This window comes from Scylla paramamosain, chromosome 6 (genome assembly GCF_035594125.1).
Source record: "Scylla paramamosain isolate STU-SP2022 chromosome 6, ASM3559412v1, whole genome shotgun sequence".
NCBI lineage: Eukaryota > Metazoa > Arthropoda > Malacostraca > Decapoda > Portunidae > Scylla > Scylla paramamosain.
Genome location: NC_087156.1, coordinates 24,636,997 through 24,659,957, shown reverse-complemented (window position 1 = coordinate 24,659,957; position 22,961 = coordinate 24,636,997). Strand labels below are relative to the sequence as shown.

The 22,961-nt window shown below is 42.7% G+C and overlaps 1 long non-coding RNA gene across 1 annotated transcript in view; it reads left to right on the top strand.

Moving 5' to 3' along the window:
- Positions 1 to 327: 327 nt before the first annotated feature.
- LOC135101122 (uncharacterized) overlaps positions 328 to 22,961 on the top strand; it is a 22,734-nt gene continuing 100 nt past the window's right edge. The window contains exons 1-3 of the long non-coding RNA XR_010269044.1: positions 328 to 432; positions 20,016 to 20,266; positions 21,210 to 22,961. The exon at positions 21,210 to 22,961 is cut by the window's right edge and continues 100 nt beyond it. This is a non-coding gene — a long non-coding RNA (uncharacterized LOC135101122). The remainder of the gene's footprint in view (positions 433 to 20,015; positions 20,267 to 21,209) is intronic.

Here is a 22,961-nt window from a genome sequence, read left to right as displayed (position 1 = left end):
TTTGTGGGAGGGTGTTGGAGTGGAAGGCGGGAGAGCAGGATAGTTTGGTGCAGGAGGACATAATGGGGAAAAGAGAAGGGAGTACCGGGACTTGCGACCACGGAAAGAGAAACGTTGCACAGGAGAGGCGGCAAACATTAGCCGAGTGGTCACTGTGGGGAAGTAGACGAGAGAGAGAGAGAGAGAGAGAGAGTGTGTGTGTGTGTGTGTCGGGAGTCCAAGGACTCAGAGACGGCGGTGAAGCAGGAACTCGAGCAGCACAGTATTCATTCAGTGAGGGCTTGGTACTTTCTACCTCTTAATGAGCAATCTTAGATTCAGATTCAGATTCAGATTCAGATTTTATTTCCACTTAGAGGTTGCAGTGGGGCTTCCTGGCAGTGCTGCTAACACCGAGTCCCGCCACAAAGCGACATCGAGAGGAAGGTCTGGGTGAGCCAAACAGAGAGCCTTTTCTTTTCTTAATATTTTCTTGACGTTTGATGCACACACAAGAAAGTATCCGCCATGCACATGAGGAATTTATATACATGTACGTCACACGGGTGAGGAGTATCTGTCGCCAACAAGTTCTCCCGTCACCTGAATACTCACGGTGCGGCCTCTACGGTGGGAAGGTTTGATTTCCAGGTAGGACGGGATCTGCTAACAATCCAGTTCCATCACAAACAGGATGTGGCGATGATTAAAGGACTTTTCCTGATATAGTTTCTTGGTGAAAACCTAGAGAACTCAGGGAACACAAGAATATTTGTAAAAACTACACACACACACACACACACACACACACACACACACACACACACACACACTCCGGTATAAGTGTTGCAACCGACACCGGAAATCACTCAGGCACAAATGCTTAATGGATTAAATATATAGTTAATACTTTGCGAGCAAGAGTACTTGGTACAAGATAATACTGACATCCCTGTCATTATAAAAACTTGTCGAGCGACACACACATGCAATGTGCTTCACAGCTGCTGTTAACGAACGATGCAAAATCTGATATTAGATGGAAAGTAAAAACACCGCTCACCAAGCGACAAAATACATCTGGAGATAATTCAGTGTTGTCTTCATGTAAAGAAATATAATCTAAGAGACGCAATCTAAGCCCCTGATCAAAAATATTTCATTTTTCAGCACCTTTTCCAGCAGACAGGAGTCTTGCAATTCAGTGTCTTTCATACGAGTGTCTCATTTCTCCCTGACCTCATCGCACTTTGTGATCAACCAAACTCGCTCTTTGGTTGTACGTGTGTTCCCATTAAGAATGCTGTCTTGCATCAACCCCTACTCCTTTCACGGTCTTAGTCAGTCAGTCGAAGCCTAATTGTGACATTTTCACAGTAAACGCACCAGAGCTTGCGGCGGTTGCCTCCAGCAGAGTCTGAGAGGAAGTGGAAACACTGGAGTACGGATGGAATGGCGTTAACAGTCTGCTGAGGCGCTGACAAGCGATGGGGATGATAGCTCAGTGGGTGACCAGGTGGGAGAGGCCTGGCAATACCAGACTGGAGGAGAGGATAGCAGGATTGCAGGGTGGTCAGTGAGTGGCAGAGTTTGGAGCAGAAGGGTGGCTGGGTGAGTGAGTGCAGAGTGGAAGCCAAGGTCGGGTGGGATTTCGGTGCGTTGAAGTGATTGGGTGGGTGACGCATGGACCACACGGGAAAACACCAGAATTATCGCTCACGTTCGTACATTTGTAACTGAAAGCCATCATGGTTACAGTTCCCCAATATTGGTAGAAAATACTTAATTTCTTTCCTTTCACTATATTATTAGAGCGATGAATAATGTGTTGCGATCCTTAATCACGACTTTCGAATGTTTCATTTTGTGACATTCATCTATTTACACATTCCAAAAAGCCATACTTCTTTTTTACATTTTTACCTTTGCTGGACTCAGCAATACAAGCGAACCAAATGTCATACACTGCTTAATGTTCTTTATAAGACATGAATAAACAGAATTTATTTGTTTCAAGATTTTGATCTACTGAAAGTTCTAAAACTCAGAAAAATCCAATTCAGTATTGCTACAGCTTTCCTTTGTGTAGCGACCGTGTGTAACGACCGTGCGATGTGACGCTGGCGGCTAAAAATACGGTCAGCAGCATAACATCACTTTTCCCTAAGCCAGCCCGGCACTCTGCCAACCAGCCCAACCTGATGCTCAAACACTGGTTATTAATTTACGCGCCACGATCCGCCACAAAGCTTTGACAGCGACTCGCCCTAATGATTGGAATTTAATGACCAATATATCGTAACAGGACTAAGCTGGAATCAGGCCTCCCTCTCTCCCTCCTCCCCCCGTACCTTTCGTGCAGACTGAGGGGCAATGACACCCAAGCCTCGTGTTCCCTTGTCAGGCTGGAGCAGGCAGGCAAGGTGTAGACGGCGTTTTCTTGAGGGAGTCCCCACACGCGAGCCTTGCATTCTCAGCATGATTCTCAAAGCAAAATCTCCCCATGAGGCGTTGACTCAATTTACAGCAAATTTAATCACCCTTCGAAAATAGCCTTCATCTTTTTTCTTTCTATCTTTTTTTTCTTTCCCCACAATAACCTGACAGGCATGTCATCTCATCACATCGACCGATAACATCTTGGTCCTGCAGCGGCGGCACATTTTCTGACCGTGACAACAGGTGTGCTGTCGCAAATGCTAACTATTACCATCACCACCACCATCATCATTACTAGTACTACTACTACTACTACTACTACTACTACTACTACTACTACTACTACTACAACTAAATCATAACTGCTACTACTACTAATTACTACAACTACCACTATCAATCATTATTACTATTTGTGTTATTAATGGTAGCCAACTAGTTATTATCATTATTACAACCTTAATACTACCACAACTATTATTGTTGTTACTGCTGCTGCTAGTACTAAAACAGTGACAACAAAGTTAATCATGATAATGTCTCAGACAACAAACAAGACACATCATTACACCACTACAAAATCCTACTTAAATTTCTTCCAGCCGCAGGCCTTGCAAGGTTTCTTTGGCGATCTTTTTCATGAAGCTGAATAAGTTGGCGCGATTGATTTGAGTTGGTGTTTTACAGGCAACCAACAGCACCCCGTGATACATTGCGACCGACGAGGCGGCTCACCTTCACCCCATCCCGCCCTCTTGTTGCAGCTACACGAGACTGAATAAGACGCCACTGTGTTTGAGCGTTGCGCAGCGTTTGCCTGTGTAGACTTAATCTGTCTTGTGTCTGTGGGTAGGGTGAGGTGTGGCACGCGTGGGAGTTGGGGTGTGGCATGCCTGAGAGCGGATGTGTGCTGCAGGCGTGGCAACAAAGCGTTAAACAAATGCACCTGGTTGTAGTCTACGTGCCACACCACTTGTACTAAAGGCACCATGACTCAGCAGAAAGGGAGCCGCGAGGCGACCCGTGCACTAAGAAACACTAATTTCCAACAATGAGCTGCAGATGGTGAAGATAATCTCATTAAAGGGATGACACTTCATTACTGGTAACAAATCTCCTCTTGACGAATGTGAAAAGCAATTCGAGGATTCTTAAGGCAGCTAAGCACATCAATTACGGGAGAGATGCGTTCCGGAGAAAGTGTCCAGTTTTAGATTGGTGTGCAGTCAACCAACACAACACCCGACACATTGCTTTGTTAGATATACCTCGCTGATCAAAAGTTAAAACTCAAACATTTTATACATGTCATCATTTAAATGAAAACTAATGCATAATGACAACACACAAGAGCTGGTTCGGACACACTCTGGCTGGTTGTTAAATGAACGTGCTGCTCGTGACCACAATAAAACAGAGCAATCACTTGAGTCTAGTTCAACATTACCTATACAAATAGTACAGCAGCCTGATAACCACGAGTCAGCGGCCAGCACGGGGCGGCGATACACCGTGAGGACAGATAACTTGAGTTTCCCAAGTTTCAAAATCAAGAGCAGCAATAAAGTCTTAAAACTCATCCTAAGGAAAAGTGGCGATGAAGGATGTGGTGTACAGTGCAACACAGGGCATGGGGCATGAACGTGAGGTATGGATACTGATGCTGAAGGATGTGGTAATGAATCCAGATATACAGAACACACACACACACACATACGCATACACATATACGCAATTCAAGAACACACCAGTGGTTCCAGATGCCAATGACCAATATTGTTGCCGCCTGTCTTTGAAGCGGCCGTTTTCTTTGACCATTAGAGGGCCGGCCTGAACAAACGGCCGCTTGCTCAGTATTTCTGCATATCAATCAAACATTACAAAGGAGCACTATCTGATTACTAACTGGCCAATTAGATCACATATTTGAGCGTATCTTTTTATGTGGGCGAAAATATATAATTGCGCCGCTCACTAATATAATACACGCTTATTGGCGCGGCTGCCGGCCATATGAATATTGAGGGTGGAGGAGGGGATGGTGGGGTCGACCACTACTGGGGAAAAATATTGGGATGTGGGAAGTTTCGAGTGTTCTGTAGCCAAATTCAACAGTAGGGGTGCTGGAACACACACACACACACACACAAAGGTACGTTCTCCTTGTTACAGATACTATTATGAGATGCATCAACCCCCGCCCCACTCTCTCTCTCTCTCTCTCTCTCTCTCTCTCTCTCTCTCTCTCTCTACATAGCTATTCACAATTACACTTACGCGACACAGGTCCAATACTGCCACCATCTACTTTACTTCTACTACCCTCTATTCCCCACCGCCTGCCTCTCCTCCCAGCCAGGGCGCCGGCGGTAAGACGAAAAACAGAGGAGAGGAGCGGGATGAGGAGGTGGGCTGCGGTAATCTTGCGGTCTTCACTAATCTCTCAATCATCATTTTGACCCCTGCCAAAGATCCCTCCCAGTTAGCCCTAATCCGCACTGATTCCTGGGCGATCGTGGTTGATTCTGTCCGATTCCCGTGATTCGCTGACGTCTTTATTGCTCGCCTGTAAATACTCCTTAATTGGTATTATCTCACTCGGTAAATGTAATTGTTTCTGCGTCACTAAAACAAGGGTAGCTTATATAATTTTTCCGGTATTATTTATTTATTTATTTTTTTTTTTTATGTATCGTAAGGGGTTTTACCTGTGCGTGTGATATCTGAGGCGTGGAGGGCTCTCAGTATCGCCGTCTAGTTACAGTAATCTCTAGGGAATTAATTAACACGTAGGAGTTATCGGCGTGCTGCAGACGATCTCGTGTTGACTGGCGGCGTGTCCTTGTTGACTCGGGGCTGATGAACGGAAACTTAACGGCAACCCCACAAATAAAGAAACACACACACACACACACACACACACACACACACACACACACACACATACACAGCTGATGGCGCCGGGGAATCAGTGGGTGGCGTGTGGTTGCGGGGGCAAGGGGAGCGAGGGCAGGCGGGACTCAGACGCTCATGGAAGATCACGTTATTTCACGCAGAAAGGAAAAATCTTAGGCTAAAGCTGAGCGGATCCTGCGCCTTGACGCTTGTAGCAGGAGGGCGGCACTGGCGGTGGTGATAGTGATGATGATGGTGCGAACGACAGTGATGATAACTTACGTGGTGATGACGATAACAATAATACGGATAATTAATGGTGAGGTAGCGATGTTTTATAATTACTACCTTTATACTAATAACAAAAAAAAAAAAAGATTCATATTTATCATTACGTGTTTATATTTACTACAAATATACGAATAACTATCACCGCGACTGCATTTCTTGATTCACCTCCGAAACCATAAGAACGATACTTAACTGAACAAGTACGATAAATTTAACAATGGACACAAACAATTATAAACAAAGCAGATATTACTGTGGGGTTAATGGTTGACCTCCATTTCCTTCCCACACACACACACACACACACACACACACACACACACACACACACACACACACACACACACGCGAAAAGAAATGAATGATAAATGGAGGAATTAGACATAAAAGCAGAGAGAGAGAGAGAGAGAGAGAGAGAGAGAGAGAGAGAGAGAGAGAGAGAGAGAGAGAGAGAGAGAGAGAGTGGGGCATGAACGACAAAGACATGGAGAGAGGAGCGAGCTGTGGAAGGAGAGAAAGGCTGATAAATGGTAGACAGAGAGGAGAAAGAGGGGAAGGGAGGGGAAAGACGGAAAGGGAGAGGACACAAACCAGTATCAGTGGGAACCTTGTAATTAAGATCTGTCTCCCTCTGTACTTAATATTATCCCCCTACTTACTTATCCCCAGTCCTTCTCTTTCTTCTCATCCTCCTTTTCTTTCCTTTTCCTCCTCTACTTGCTACTTTGTCAACGGGTATAAAGCAGCCTCCTCCTTCACTGTCCTTCCTCAAACACTGACAGTCAGAGTGAAGTCAAACAGCTTGGGGAGGGCCCGAAGTTTCCTCTATCGTTTGTGATCCTTTGTAATCCTTCTCAGCCATAGGGAGCTCAACTTAACTAACGGTGGTAATGGTCATAATGATGATGGTAGTGGTCTTGTTACTGCTGTTGTTGTTGATGGTGATGGTAGTGACGATGTCGAAGGTGAATTTATATTTCATTTATTTATTTATCTATTATTATTGATTTTTTTTGTTTGTTTTTGTAGGATATTATCTCGTCACTGGTGGTCGTTTTCCATTTTTCTCCTTTTTTTTCGGTTATTTGGTATTAATGTTCTTGTCCTTCGATCTCACATACATAACGAAAGAGAATGTTTGTTGACGTGTGTAATGATGCTATCCACGTCTCGAATCCTTGATGAAGAATTCACGCATACCTGGCTATCGGCCTTACTCTCCCACCTTTGGAATGGTGAATTACTGAACATCCAGCTATACGAGTGGGGAAGATATAACATACGAACACAAGAAAATAAGGGAAGCTGCAAGAAGCCATCAAGCCTACACGTATAAAACCCTGTAGAAAACCTATTTCCACCTATCATCCTCATCCATAAATTTGTCTAATCTTAATTTAAAACTCCCTAATGACTCAGCACTAAAAACCCGATCACTGAGTCTGTTCCATATGTGTGCGATGCCTTACTCAGTGCTTTGCCTGTGTGCTCAACAATATTTCACGGGTAATTTAGGTACAAAAGTAAAGGAGAGAAGAAAGCTCAGCCCCAGATGATGTTTCCTTTTCCTTCTGCCAGCAGCGCAAGAGATCTTTGCAGACTGGTTTTCAAGAATGCCTCACGCCCTCAATGGCGGCGTCCCACGGTTCACACCCACACGACTGTAATCGATCACGTTCACTGCATACCAACACGAAAAATATTTAACTGGCTGCATTCTTTCAAAAGCGTATGTCTTTAGGAAGCAAATTAACAGTTGCTTCATGCTTATATCTAGTTCAAACTTTTAAAACTTATAATGACTTGCTTCTTTTCTTCACTTTATTTGAGGAAACTGATTGAAATTTTCAGCAGAAAAATATGAGCTACAACTGTTGCTGCAGCTGTGTGTGTGTGTGTGTGTGTGTGTGTGTGTGTGTGTGTGTGTGTGTGTGTGTGTGTGTGTGTGTGTGTGTGTGTATTTGCGCGCGCGCTAAATAGTGCGCTAATCCTATTTTGAGGTTCTGAACAATCGATGTACTTCACTGTTCAGACAATCGGTGCAACATAAAGTCTTTTAACACTGTCCTCTCTGTTGGGCTGGACATTATACGATAACCACTGATTTTCTGGTTGCTTTTCCAAGACAGCATGCGGCACTGCTATTGCTTGGTATTCTTGTCGTGACCTTTACGCCTCTAACGGCTGCATTCTGGTTGCGGTAAATACAACGGCATGAGCAGAGGTGGCGGTGGGCATACAAGAGCTCTAAATAACAAGGCTGCGGTGAAATAATATCATGTGTGTCTGAGGTCCGAGTGACCGAAAACACTAAAGAAGAAACTGTTACTCTCCGGGCAAGATACTCAGCATTCCCTGCACACACTGGTGGTAATTAAACCTGAAATCGAGTTAAAAAGTAATTCATATTTGAGTACGAGCTTCTGCTTCCTAATTCTTTTTTTAACGATACCCTCGACGTAATGTAGCAAGACTTCTTATGGAAATTATTGAGAGTTTCATGTATGCAACAATGTCTATCACGCAATGCGGTAAAGAACAGTTATCAGTAACATATGATAAGACACCAGAAAACATTGTAGTAGGTGTGTCTTCTCGCACACAAATGTTTAAAAGGCTTCACGTGTAGTCTGGCAGGGAAGAGTGCGATGCGTTATGATGAAGAGGATGACGCAGGGTGGAGGAAGACTCTCAACTTGGTTTATTCAAGAGTGTGATATTAGTTAATTTGATCTTCTATTTAAAAGACAAAAACTAAATGAAGATTAGCTTTCGCGGTCAAGAAAATAATATTAATAAAGTAAAAATCATAAACAAAAATGTAGTTATTGTGCGTGACAGCAAATACTTGGGTGTAATTATTAATAAATGAGCAGGCAATGCAGCCACTGAAAAGCTTCATGTAAGATGCATGTACATCATTCATTTTCCATGAATTTCGAACGAAAAGAAAACAAAAGTTGACAATTATGCTGTTCATGTTTTAATAGTCTGTTAAGTCTGCTTTGTTTTTCTTTTCAACTCAATTCTGGAATTTTAAGAATGCTTACATACAAAAAATATAAATAAATAAATAAATAATAAATAAATAAAACTGAAAGAATAAAAAGGAGACTGGGTGCAAACGAGGCACGTCTTTAAACATGCAACATATATTTTATAATTTTTCTCTGCTTTTTACTTTGAGAATAAGACAGCATCTTATTTAAAGAATTAAAAATACGTATACATGAATAAACAAACACATGAAATAATTAAGTAGATAAATAATATATAAAGGAAGGTAACAATGTTAAAAAATCAAAATCTTTAAGGAAATTATTTTGCCAGTAAACCTAACGGTGTATAACTTTACCTCGAAAAATATACATGGCGGAACACTACGTACCTTTGAATGTGCTTGCTAGTTTTGTGATCTTTTATTTATTCATTTACTTATTTGCTTATTTATCTTTTTATTAATTTAAGCTTTTTATGAGTGTATGATCGTACACAGCAGTCAAATATTGTTTGTATATGATCCTTAATCCGTAAATGTCTCATACACATTGGATGAATAAAGTAGAGATCACATCAAATTACGGTGCAAATGCTTAAGAAGCTTAAGAAGGGAACAACTAAGAAAGACCTTAGGAAACTGATTAAGAGTTAAGTGATAAGTACTGAACTATGAAAAGACCACGCGAGGATCTAAGAAACACCACCTTTTCCTAGCAACAAGAGAGAGAAACTAATACTATATACACATAGACAAACAGATGACAGGCGTAGCAATAATGAGGTGGGCAGTGAGCCGCTGACTTGGAAGTACACGACTCCAACAAACAGCGAAATGTTTGACGGAAGCTTCACTGAAATATAGGTTTAGCTGACTCTATAATGAGGTAATCATACGCTGTACAATCACGCTAGCATGCCTGTCACACTTTTGATCAATGACAGGTACAATCTCATAGTCTCTATTCACGTCCGAGTTTCGTTACTGACAGTATACGAGAATTAATAATATGAAAATAACACGACGATCTCACCAATCCAAAACCCTTAAAGCAAATATGTTAGTGACTCAGTTTATTGGTCTAGCACGTACTTTTGTTGTTCTCTTAATCAGATTTGTTTCCACGAGTGGGATAAAATTTAAACTTATCTTTCTATATGAGACAAACGCAAACCCATTAACTACGAGGTGTGACTTTTAACACTCGAGTGATCCATTATTACACGGGACCAGTAAAAGGCGGTCTTCATCAATAAAGCCGCGAATCTTGACGTTAGCGACTGATCTGTTAGGAAGAGGTTGTATGCAACGCCATAATCTTGCAAGAATATTTCACAAGTATTCTTATTTGGCTGTCATGTGAATTTAACTGAATTTTATGTATTACGTAAAAAAATATTTTGCTTTTTCACAGCAACGCTAAAATTCTGTGTGTGTTTGTTTGTTTGTTTGTGTGTGTGTGTGTGTGTGTGTGTGTGTGTGTGTGTGTGTGTGTGTGTGTGTGTGTGTGTGTGTGTGTGTGTGTGTGTGTATGTGTGATGAAGGTAGCCTGATCTGCGGTCTGTCTTCACCACTACATCAAAAGCACCTATCGGGCCTCATGCCACGGAGTATTTATGGAAGCCCCGCCGCAGATCTGCAAGGCGCGGCATTCCTCCCCCAGGTTCGCACACTCCAGTAATTGGGGGATTAAGGAGAGAGAAAATTCTGTCTGATTTGGTCTTAATTAATGTTTTAGGAATTTACCAGAGAAGACTAACATCACTGTTCACTTCGATGCCTTAATGCAAAACAAATTTACGGTTCGTTTCTATATAAACTAAGTCCAAACACTAAACCGAACCAACTCCAGTCTAACTTTTTCCCAATTTTTCTCCCGCAGGACACACCCACACCGGGACTGTTGTTCTCTCTACGGTTTCGTTCTGAGGCGTAAGTCTGATTCGTATTCATAAATACACGTAACAAGAGGAAAGTAGCACAAGAATGGTATTTATAGCATTGCTTATGTTTGCTGCACACTAGACATTTTCGTTTCCACCATGTGAAGAAATAATGATTTTTCATCACATTTTTGCGAAGATGTCATCTCACATTTACGCACATGACCTCTACGTTTATTGCTGGTCGCCAATGCCCTCACTGGCTAAGGTCAAAGGTCGACCCTTCTCATTCTACACTATCAGTACACCCCATGAACATTACTAAAAAAAAAAAAAAAAAAAAAAAAACATATGAAACTCAGAAAATATAAAGAACAAAAAGTTCATGATTACAAATATCCCTTTCATCACCTTGTGCAAGATGGGAGTGCTGTTGGGCCGGGCAGGCGGGTCCTCTCGGCGGGTGTGCGCCCCAACTGTCCCGCTGAGATACTCGTACTATTATCCAGTGTTATATGCAATAACCCGTAATACGTTCCAATCCCATTACGGACCGCGTGTTTCCTGGAGTGAAGGAGGGGCGGCGTTGGGACGGAGGGGAGCCATAACACCCTGCAGAACTAGACCGGACAACTTTCACCATACTGGCCAGACACCGACTGCAAGGAGTTACCGCTAGGGCAGTACTACGGGGCTCATGCGTTAGACTGTGTACTATGCAGACCTGTCTCAAGGAAACAAACTTTGTTTTCATCGCAAACTGGGTTTTGTCAACTATTTGTTGTAATCGTTCTGCGTCGCCGGTAAGCTAGAAGGTGACCAACCTTAGCTAGTGCTGCAGTCAATTAACACGTTCACCTCCCGCTGCCAGACGAGGAGGCTAAAGGAGATCATCCCTGGCCGAGTCAATCCTCTCTCTGGTACCAGTGATGACTGGCACGTCTGATATCCCACTGAGTGACCGTACGAGGGGGAGCTTACTGGTCGGATAGGACGGGGTGGGGATGGGATGGGGATAGGTAGGGATGGAGATGTTAGGACACGGAAGAGCTGAGGGCTAAAGACTTCTCGAAGCAACGCGTGTCCAAGAGCCAATTACTGAGGCGCTTATTTTGGGAGAGTGAAAAGTGTGAGTTGCGTGTCACGGGTCAAGAGGTGACGCAGACTGCACAATAGATGTGGTCTAGGTTAGCGGAGCTGATAATCACAGGCTTCAGGCATTAGTGGTGTCATTTGAACAGACAATAACGAGCATCTAATTCACAAGTATTTCAAGGCCTATATCAAAAGACAAAAAAAATAAATACTATCAACCTTTGCATGAAGCGCCATAATCGAAAGAAGAAGCAAGCCTCTGCAAGCAGCAGCGAGGAGCACCGTATCACCACAACTGACGCATTTACGCATGATAAGAATGAGCGGTTCCTTTACTTATACTCTTGTCAATTGCTTCCTCGACACCTCCATCTTATTATTCTGTATGTGTCTTTTTTTTTTCTCTCTCTCTTATCAGCGAATGCAGGGTTGACTGTGCAAGATTTTTCAGCACTTATCTCCTAAAACTCGGCGTGTGTACGTAACGGTAGTGGGTCGATATGTTTGCCTCTACGCACGTTCCATGCAGGAGGCAGCGCGGACGGCATCTTGCTGTAGCCTCAAAGATAAACAGATAAATATCACTCACTTAACACATTATGCAAATGGGGTCAAACAATTAAGTTGTTAGGCAGACACTCCCGAACAGTTGCCACTTTGTTGCAAGTTTGGCCAAGTTACTGCGAGTTGAGCCACAGTTGGCCGCTTCCTCCCCACCGTCCCGCCAAGTTTCCGGCTTTTAATGACAACTATTTGTCTAGCCAGCCAATAGGTTTCGCCGCTAAGTGATGCTCGAGGAGAGTTGTCGCTGGCGGTCTCATGTTGGGAGGCTGTCCTTCATCCACTAATGTGTCTCTAGCGTCCAGGCGAGGCGCTCAATTAACTTGCAAGGAAATTATGTAAAAGGCGTTAATTACGAGAGGATTGATGTGAAGGACGAAGAGAGTGATGGAATGTGCATGTTGTGCTGCGCACGTGGACGCGCATCATCTTGCTGCCTGCTGCTGCCACGCATGTGTAGGTAAAGTGAAGTTTAGAACGCTACAATGAAAACAACACAGTAGTTCATAGCACGTAGTGATTATGGCAGAATAATTACACCAAGCCAAGTTCATGATTTCCTTTCTTTTTGTAGCGCAAAGAGTGTGATTAGATATCTAACTGAAAGACCATCGATGTAGGTTTCCTTATTACCGTTTTGTGGTGGAGAAAGCGTTTTCTGTATCAAAAGAATGTACTATAGCAGCATTCTCCTGACCTGGTAGTAGCCCGTCCCTTGACTGAAAAAAAATAAATAAATAAATAAATAGATAAAAAATAAATAAATAAAAAGTTGAAACGAGGATTCTAATGTGACCGTTCGACCATGAGATGTGTGTGGATTTGACCAAGGTCCTTGGCATTAACAATACGCTACAACCCACCGCTCCACCTGGCCCCTGGAGGGTACAACGATGATTTTGGCCAGGAGCACCTTTTGGTGTCCATCGCATATAAAAATCGCGATTTCAGTCTCGGAAACACCTCCACGCAGGTAACTTTTGACGGCGCATCTTTCTTATTTGATGACATTTCTTCGTCAGACCACCGTTTTGCCGTATTTTGCATATTTCGATTTATCGGCATGTGAGCGGTTTCTGCCTCGCAACTCGTGCAACTATCGCCTCATCACTACAGATCGAGCTCGAGCGCGCAAAATGCGCAAATTATATGCCATAATTCACTTCATATACGGGATAGCCAGTTTTGGTTGACACCATCAGACTCAGCAGTGACTGTAGAATCAAGATGTATTGTAAAAACTCGACAGGACAAAAAAGAAAATGGTATTACGACAAATTGCACTGTGGAGATAAAAAAAAAAGTGTTATTACATGTTTTACTTATGCTCGCTATTTTTCAACAGTTAATCATTGAATGCTGGAATATATTAATACATTAAGTAGGAAAAACTCCCATGAACACAATAGTGTGATCAGAATGTAGATAAAGTTCCACTTATTAAAAACACAGAGTCATTTATAGCAACATGCACTCGCCGCAAACATCACGACGGCGCGACACTTGGCGTGGTGTCTGCAGACGGGCTCCGTATGACCAGGGTCTGTGACGCGTCTAAGGATCAGAATCCCCCTGCCGCTGGGGGAAGGTCCTTTAAGTTGCTCCGCAGCTTAAAGCATTTATTACCTGGTTTACTTTCTTTTTGATGACTTCACCTACGTAACCAGTAACATACATCCTCACTCGCCTGTTTTACTGAAATGTTAAACAAGAAAATTACTTAACGACAGCTCTCGTACAGTGCTGCACCAAGCGTGTACCAATGTAATACTCTACTCGGAGCTTTTCATATACCAAATTCTTACACCTTATAATGCAAATACTGTTCCTTTAATCATGTGCTATCTATATAATCGGTGTTTATGACTCAGTGTTTTCAAAGTTCCAATATTTGCCGACCCACGCACCCTCCGGCCAACCTGCGCTTCCCTTCCCACTGCCCTTCATGCACGAGCCTCCCTTTCTTGCAATTAAATTAAGGCACTTTGATTCTTCCACTCAAACAGACCCAGATTCCTTCATTTATGTGCAAGCTATTATTTTTTTTCCTCCAAGGCCTTGTGTATAATCGCCCTTGCTGTCTCGCAACTCAAGGCTCACTCACCCTCACTCCAGGGACACCACCGGCAGATTTGTGCACCTGTCGCCTATCAACAGGAACAAAACTGCGTCACGTCCCTGTCACTTTCATATTATTGCACCTGCTATCACATGTACACCTTTCATTTCTCTCTCTCTCTCTCTCTCTCTCTCTCTCTCTCTCTCTCTCTCTCTCTCTCTCTCTCTCTCTCTCTCTCTCTCTCTCTCTCTCTCTCTCTCTCTCTCAATTCAATACGTCTTTTGTAATAAACGAAGGAACAAGATGTAAATCTGCTGTTCCAGACCATTTGTGATTTAGAAGCCCTCCTCTGAGTGGCGGAGAGCAGTAGTGATGAATGTGAGCGAGCAGTGCTGCCCTCGTGATTTTCCCATATGATGTGTTTATGATGTATATAAAGACAGTCATGGAAGAGCTTTCCTGCTAATGTTAAAAGTCATTCATGTGTAGGAAACGACGGACTCAGTGTTTACGTGTCATTGGTTATAAAGCGGAGCGGATTTAAGTAGTTTCCTCAGTTGTAAAGTATGCATAAAAAGGACCGCCCACACCTTCTCACTACATCCAGTCCGCTCTTCGCGTCACAGGTTTCCCGTACAGTTACCCCTCCATCCTCTTTTTTTTCCTTCATATCACGGTTTAAATAAGTACAACATACACCTTAACATAACACACTCAACCTCACTCAACACACAACTTTGTGCAACGCCATTTACCTTACTGTCACCGCTCTCCTCCACGCACGGCCTCCAGTCCACCCCGCCTTCCGGACAACAAGTATATTATTTGCTACCCTCCTGCACATGATTATGTCCCCCTTAATTCCTATCAAAGTGGAGTAATCTTCGTCTATGAGTGAAGTAATTATTCGTGCTCATGTGAAGACTGAGTAAATTAACACAACGTACACACCCACCCAATCACCCAAACACACATACACACACACACACACACACACACACACACACACACACACACACACACACACACACACACACACACAGCCACACATACACACACACAACCACACATACAAAACACACGCACAGCCTGACAAGGGAACATAGAGTTGTATGCCAATTAGACTGCTGCTTTTAAAACTAGATCATCTTTTTTTTTTTTTTTTTTTTTTTTTTTTACAACAAACTTGACACTTGCTGAACGCGATCCCCATACCCCGCCTCGCTCCCTCTGACGATATCACTTGCTGACATATTGTATTTCTGCCTCACGAGCGAAAAGGTGTGATGGGGAAAAAGTGAAGAGGAACTATTACGGATTGGCTCATGTTTCCATAAAGCTGCAGGCATGGGTGAGCGAGGGGCTGAAAGGGCCGTGAAGGAAGAGTGAGAGCGACTGAATATATGAATACCAGTGAGAGCAAGAAACAGCTCAGTCACATATATGGCTTACACACACCCGAGAGAGAGAGAGAGAGAGAGAGAGAGAGAGAGAGAGAGAGAGAGAGAGAGAGAGAGAGAGAGAGAGAGAGAGAGAGAGAGAGAGCATTTTAATTTTCATGGTGAGTGACCTATGTAACAAAACAAAGGTGAATGTCATCCACCGATTCATTTAGATAGCAAGCCTCGTCACAGCAGCGTCTGGCGTCACCTTTAGCACCTGACCAGCAGACCACTTCACTGATACACTTCTGTCGCTGCACACCGACACCCATTCCAGTACAAGATGTCCAGGGCCGCCGGTTTTGGAAGAACGTCTTACAAAACTCATTTAACTAATTATAATTTTTCATATCTATCCAGCGAAAATAAGTAAATAAATAGAATAAAAGTCAATAATAAACAAATAAATAAAACAAAATAAAAGTAAAGAGGGAAAGAAAAGTTATATAAACGAATTTTCTTTTGTTTTCTATTGACTTCGTGGAGATAATCTAACCCGAACAAAACGATCTTCCAGATAAACAACCTCCAATACAAAAAGTTAAGCATGATGTTACGTAACACGCGGAATAATACTCGGGCAGAGCACAAAGGTCTGTGTAATAAGACAAGACGGACAATATTAATTAAAAACTCGCTACTATCGGCTGTACAGTCCTATTGAGGGAACCCAGGGAGGGCGGGAGGCCTGCTATGCTGCGTGAGGCCTGGGAGAACGTGCGTGGGAGAAGTCTCGCTAAGTAAAGGGAGCATGAAAAAAAAAAAAAATTGCCAGCATGAAGGGTATCCATGGAATGTGGTAAGTGTCGCGTGTGGTAGCCAGAAGGACTCACCACTTAACAGCCGCCAGCGTGAAGTCAAGTCGATAAAAAACATTTCCTTCCTCAATTCTCAGTCCAGGCAAGGCAGCAAGGAGAGAGAGGGTGGTGGCAGGCGTGCTGCTGTCTTGCTCCTCCTCTGCGTAATCAACACATTTAAATGTTTACGTTCCCTTCGCACTTGTACAGGTGATAAGTTTGTGAAATCTAAAATGAAGAAGAAACACTTTTGTTATTACTTTCTCTTGCAAGTGTTCAGCTGTTAGAATGGAAACAAGTTCAGCTGTTAAAATGGAAACAACCATGTCGCCTGTCGGCGACATGGTTGTTTCCAGCCGGTATTCTAAGGAGACGAGGGTAAGATGTTTGGCTTGGCTCGGTACCCTTGAACTTGCCATTTGCCAGGAGTGTGGCGCGCTCGGTACTGCGGCCACTGCTGGTGACAAGAGGGACGCGGCGAGTCCAGCATAGATATGAAAATATACACAATAAAAAAGACACGGATGAAAATATACACAATAAAAAAGACACGGAGGGAGAATGTTTGAACTATTGCTAAACGATGCGCGAGACACGACCATCTTCATTTTTTTTTTTTTATCAAGTTCCTACACATGATTTCAGGCTGCAGGAATAATGTGGAGCAGAGAGCGATGGGACCTGCTGCATGCCAGGATGAAAAATAATGTATTTCTGCATATTCTTTATATATAATTTTTCAAAGAAAATAAAATTTTTAAGTAGCTCAATGAAAAATATTGTGTGTGTGTGTGTGTGTGTGTGATCAGGCGCGTGTGCATGTGTATTTTTTTTCTTTTCTAGCTGAGAAGAGCTCCTAATGCAAACATCCGTTCTCATCATCCCATTCCCCTTTCACCACGTGAAATTTCTTAAAACAACGGTCGCTTTGCTAGGTGATCGGAAAAAAAATAATTAAAAAAAATGGAAGATGGAGAAATATTACGCAGTAGCGTAAGGACGATTGACACCAAGTTCATCATTAATTACCATTTTACGACCACTTGTTGGGTTATAGCACCGGTAACAGGTGATCACACCAGTACACCGTGGTGCCTCGGCTAGCCACTCGCAGCCCAACAGTTTGCTTTACCATTCAGGGATAATTAGGGACCCGCATCTCCACTCTGGGACTGGCATCTCAGTGGGCTTTTTCTTTTTTTTTTTTTTTATTGGATTTTTGTTGCCCTTGGCCAGTGTCCCTAATACATAAAAAAAAAAAAAAAAACTCACCAACATTTAATACCTACAAAGTGAAAGTAATTTCGCCCTACCCTTGCTGAGTAGGGCACTGTCATTCTCTTTCTTCACAAACAAAAAGCCAAGTTTTCGTGTCCGTGATACGGCCATAGGAGTGGAGAGTGGCAACAGTGAGGACAAAGGCCAGTGTTCACCACTCTATCTGTTGCCATTCTATCTGTTGCTGCTGTAAGGTCGTATCCAAAAAAAATTATTTTCTGTTTAGTTTTGCACCTCACTGCGGTGCGTTGTCACTGGCAGCCTCGTGTTTCAGTTACGAATACTTGCTTTACAGCGGCGATCGCTCGGGATGCAGCTGGGGACACCTGGTGCCTCTAGGGACGTGCGGTTCCTAGTCGTCCCCGAGCGCTGGGCGGGGAGGGGAGGTGCTGTGGGGGGAGAGTGGGATGACGGCAAAACTTTTGCTGAAAATTCTGATGATCTCCATATTTCCGGCGGAGCAAGAATGAGTGCGACTCGGGCAACTCAACACCGGCGCGGCGGCAAAGTTAGCGTGGCGGCGGGGGAGGCGCTCCTTGCAGGCGGCAGCGTAACCAATACCCATTAGCGACGCGAGTGATTCCCGTCTGACTTCCTAAACTTTTCCGGCGTTCATTTGACACCGTAAGTTATGGCGCACACCAAGTTCAAATTTAGTGCCGATAATGGCCGCGATACGGTGACACTTAGAGGTTTCTTATCGACGCTCGCTGTCTGCCTCCTCCTATTTATATTTTTCCTTATGTCTAAATATTATATACAATTTATTTACATTTATTGTAACACATGCAAAATATCCCTGTGATTTGTGAAGCAGCTCACCATGGCAAAACTTTTCTCACGGACAAAGTTATGCCGCACCTGATGCCACGCCGCCACCACCCAACCCCGCCTAGCACCGCACCGCACAGCACCGCACCACCCCGCCCCGCCCCGTCCAGCCCCATCCCGCCCCACCCATCCCCGTCCCCGGTTGTGGTGGGGCTGCATACCACCTACAACCGCTTCTTTAGGTGAACCCCCACCCCCTCTCTCTCTCTCTCTCTCTCTCTCTCTCTCTCTCTCTCTCTCTCTCTCTCTCTCTCTCTCTCTCTCTCTGAACCACAATAAAGGTCATTATAAATAACAATTCATGATGCTGTTTGGAAATATACAAGTAAAAATACATCATTTATCAAAGAAGCAATCGTGTACCAACACCATCATTACCCATCATAACCCTTTGGGCTGCACAGGTCAATCACTGCCTATGACAAGCAGGTGGCGCTGCTCTCAGTAACGTAGAGGCAGCTAAGGTCGTGGTTCCTCCGTGTTCCTTTCCGATATAACATCACTGCTCTACATTTACAGACCAAAGCACGGAAAAAATAGCTTTTCCATATTCCTTTTTAAAATAAGTGTATTAACATCTGTGGTCTTATACTTACATCTGAACAACAGCAAAAATACCTGGACTGTTTCATACCCCTAAGTTCATAAAAATATCACTGGTTATATAACCAATCTAGAATTAAAAGATAAACATTATTCCATGATCTTTCCAAGAACAAAATATCACCATTGTTCTGCTACACTTCCTAGAACAAAGACTTTATTCCCTCAAGAACAGTTATTTCACCATTGCTTGACAGATTTCACTAGAAGAAAAATACCACCAATATTCTGCAAAGATCATTACTGTTCTACAAGCCTCAAAATAACGCCATTCCAGTAACACCTGTTTCTACATTCCCAAGAACAAAACGAGGATCACCAATACTGAGGTTGCGCATCCGGATTCCCTCAACATCAAGCACATCACCACTGTTCCACTGCTCCTCTGAGTACCTTGAGAAGAGCACATCGAGGCTGCACAACATCCTTTCCACCTCAAGCTGCAGTCGTCGCCTCCTCACGCATTTTTATCCCGTTGAACAAAGGCGAGCAGGACAATGTTACGCTCGTTCGTATATTTTCCAAGGCGTTCGGTTTCGCCCCGTCGCCAACATCTCACTTGGGCTCCAAACATTCTCTGCGCGGATTGTTGCCTCAATTTTAGGCCATATCGACCTTTCTTCTTTGCCCAGTTTTTTTTTTTCTAATTATTCATTATTATCATTATGATGACCTTCGGATATGTTACATGCAATGGTTATCACTAGCAATTTTTTTTTTTACTTTTCTTTACTCAAGTAAGTATTGTTATTTATGTAACATCATATAAGTGAATACGAGTGAAGGATAACCTATAATCGAACTTAGAAAAAAAAAATATGTATATATATAATATCCAATCTTCGTCATATTTTTCTACCACAGCACCCGGTGGCCGCCATGGAGTCTGGCCTCGAGCAACTCCCAGTTTTTGCTCCCCCAGGCCACGCTGCATCGGGCGGTACTGCCATCATTCCTCGTTAATGCCTCACCAAGTCACGCTAAATCAACACGGACAAGGCCTCGTGGGTGTTCCGTAGGCTACAGCCCCTCCTGCCTCCACCACCACGCCCGACTTCTCCCACCGCTTGCTCCACACTCGCCGACCCCACCACATCCTCGCCTCCACCATCCAGGCACGTTAACACACAACCTTCTTTACCATAACCTGTTACTCTTTGAAACAGTACAGCCTCAAAAATCATGCGTACATCCACATCCCTTCCTGATTAACTCTTGAGGGTAAATATGTGAATGCTTGTTGGTAGAAATGGCGGTGGTGTTAGTGATGGTGGTGGTGTGGTTGTGATGGTGTTGGTGTTGGTGGTGATGGTGGTGGTGGTGGTGGGGTTGTGATACGTGGCTTTGCAACTTGTTGATTACTGAAATATTATTTTTTTAATTGTTTTACAAAAATTTAGATCAGATATTAAATTTATTAATGCAATGCACAAATAAATGCGTAATTTTTCATGAACTCCTGACTCTGTTGTGTTAACAGATTTATTTGTTGTTATCATTTTTGTTATAGACATTGATAATAATGATAACTATAATAATAGTAATAATAATAATAATAATAATAATAATAATAATAATAATAATAATAATAATAATAATAACAATAATAATAATGATAATAATAATAATAATAATAATAATAATAATAATAATAATAATAATAATAATAATAATAATAATAATAATAATAATAATATTATTATTATTATTATTATTATTATTATTATTATTATTATCATTATTATTATCATTATTATTATTATTATCATTATTATAATCAATAACATCATTATTATCATTATCATTATTATTATTATATTATTATCATGATCTAATTATCATTATTACCGGTATCACAATCATCACTCTTATTATAATTCTCACTAATATACATTTCACGTATTGAAAATAGAATACGAAGCGAAATGTCAACAGTCATAACATTCATCTTACACCGTAACTCTCATAAACATTCTATAGTTACATTATTTATGCAGTACTTAGATAAATGAAATAAATGCCTGTAAAGATAATGGTGGGGTGATAAACTTTCTTCAGGTGACCTGGAACAGACGGACAGCGGACAGAAAAGCGTGGATGCTTTTGTCCTGCAGTGGAATCCTACACGCAGCCGATAATGACACACAAAGAGGATACAACTGTTTTTTTCTTCACTCTCCAACGTTTAAAGGAATTTCCATCTCCTCCCTTTCACCTCCCACTCCTCCAGCCGTCGCATCCCTCCCTCCCTCATCCTGCTCCTCCCACTCGCTCCAGCCACTCCCTCAACACCCCCCGAGGCTTCCCATTAATCTTGCCGCCGTCTCGCCCCATAATGAACACCTCAGCTTTACCTGCTCTATTAACACCTGACGTAAGTACAGTGATCCGCGCGGCTGTGGGTGGCGGGTCATATACATCGACGAATTAACGGCGTCACCTGCCCGCCCTGCTCACCCTGGCCCAGAAGTTTTGTGATTTAATAAAAGAAGGTATTATTACTTCACAATATATCCCGCGTTTCCTTACTCTGTTTAGAATTCGGCTACTTTTATTTACATATATATTATGCAAGTGGATATTTCTTAACATTTCCTTTTTTCCTTTCTGGGGATGAGCGAATGAAAGGAATGTAACAATAAAGATGAATTAACGTTACTGTGGTGAAGGGAAAAAAAGGAGTTTAATGTAGGAGAGCGTGATGGTAATACTTTAGAGGATAATGAGGTGGTAGTGGCAATGGTATAGTAGTAGTGATGTAGTGGCAGTGATAGTGTTGCTAGTTTTGTTGTTCTTCTTGTTGTTATAATTCTTACATGCAATTTTTAAGGTTCTATTATTGCTGAAAGTGGCCATAAATAACTTGCTCTTGTTGTTAAATGTGCTGCTCATATGTTCGAATATGTACGTTAATATCGCCGCTGGTTGTGTTGGTGGTAGTTGCTTCTGTTGCTGACAGTGAAGGTGGTTAATGATGTTAGTGTTGTTACTGTTGTTGTCCTTCATCTTCGTGTTTGAGTTATAGTTTTGTTGTTGTTGTTGTTGTTGTTGTTGTTGTTGTTGTTCTTGTTGTTCATCTTCTTTAGGTCTGAATTATAGTTTTGTTGTTGTTGTTGTTGTTGTTGTAGTTTTTATAGTTCTTTAATGGTTTGTTTTTGATGATAGGAGTTATAAATAATCAAGTTACTCTCGCTGTTACATGTGCCGTTCTTACGTTTGAATACGTTACTATCGCTGCTGGTTGTGGTGGTAACAGCTATTTCGTTGTTGGCGGTGGTGGTGGCGTGACCAAGACTCGGTGTGGGGGTCAGCGTTTTACGGATAAAGCTTTCTGTAAGTCAACGAAATTTAATCTTACATCATTTTATGCGTGCGAGTGTGCGTGTGCGTCTGATCTTTTATACACAAAGGGGGTGGTAGCAATGGTGGTGGTAGTGGAGGTGGAGGAGGTGGTGGTGGTGGAAGTGTTGATGGCGGTTGTAGTGTCGTCGATAGTGATGATGGTGTTATTAGAGGTAATGGTGCTTGTGGTAGTGATTATGATGGAAGTAGCGGTGGTGCTGGTGCTGGTGGTAATAATGGCAGTGGTGGTGAGGGTGGCGTCGTTAGTGGTGTTGGTAATGATAGTAGTGGTAGTGGCACTGATAATGTCAGTGGCAGTGATAATGGCAGTGGTGGTGATAGTGGCAGTGGTGGTGACAGTGGCAGTGGTGGTGATAGTGGCAGTGGTGGTGATAGTGGCAGTGGTGGTGATAATGGAAGTAGTGGTGGTGGTGGTGGGGGTGGTGGTGGTAGTGGTGGCGTGCTGCG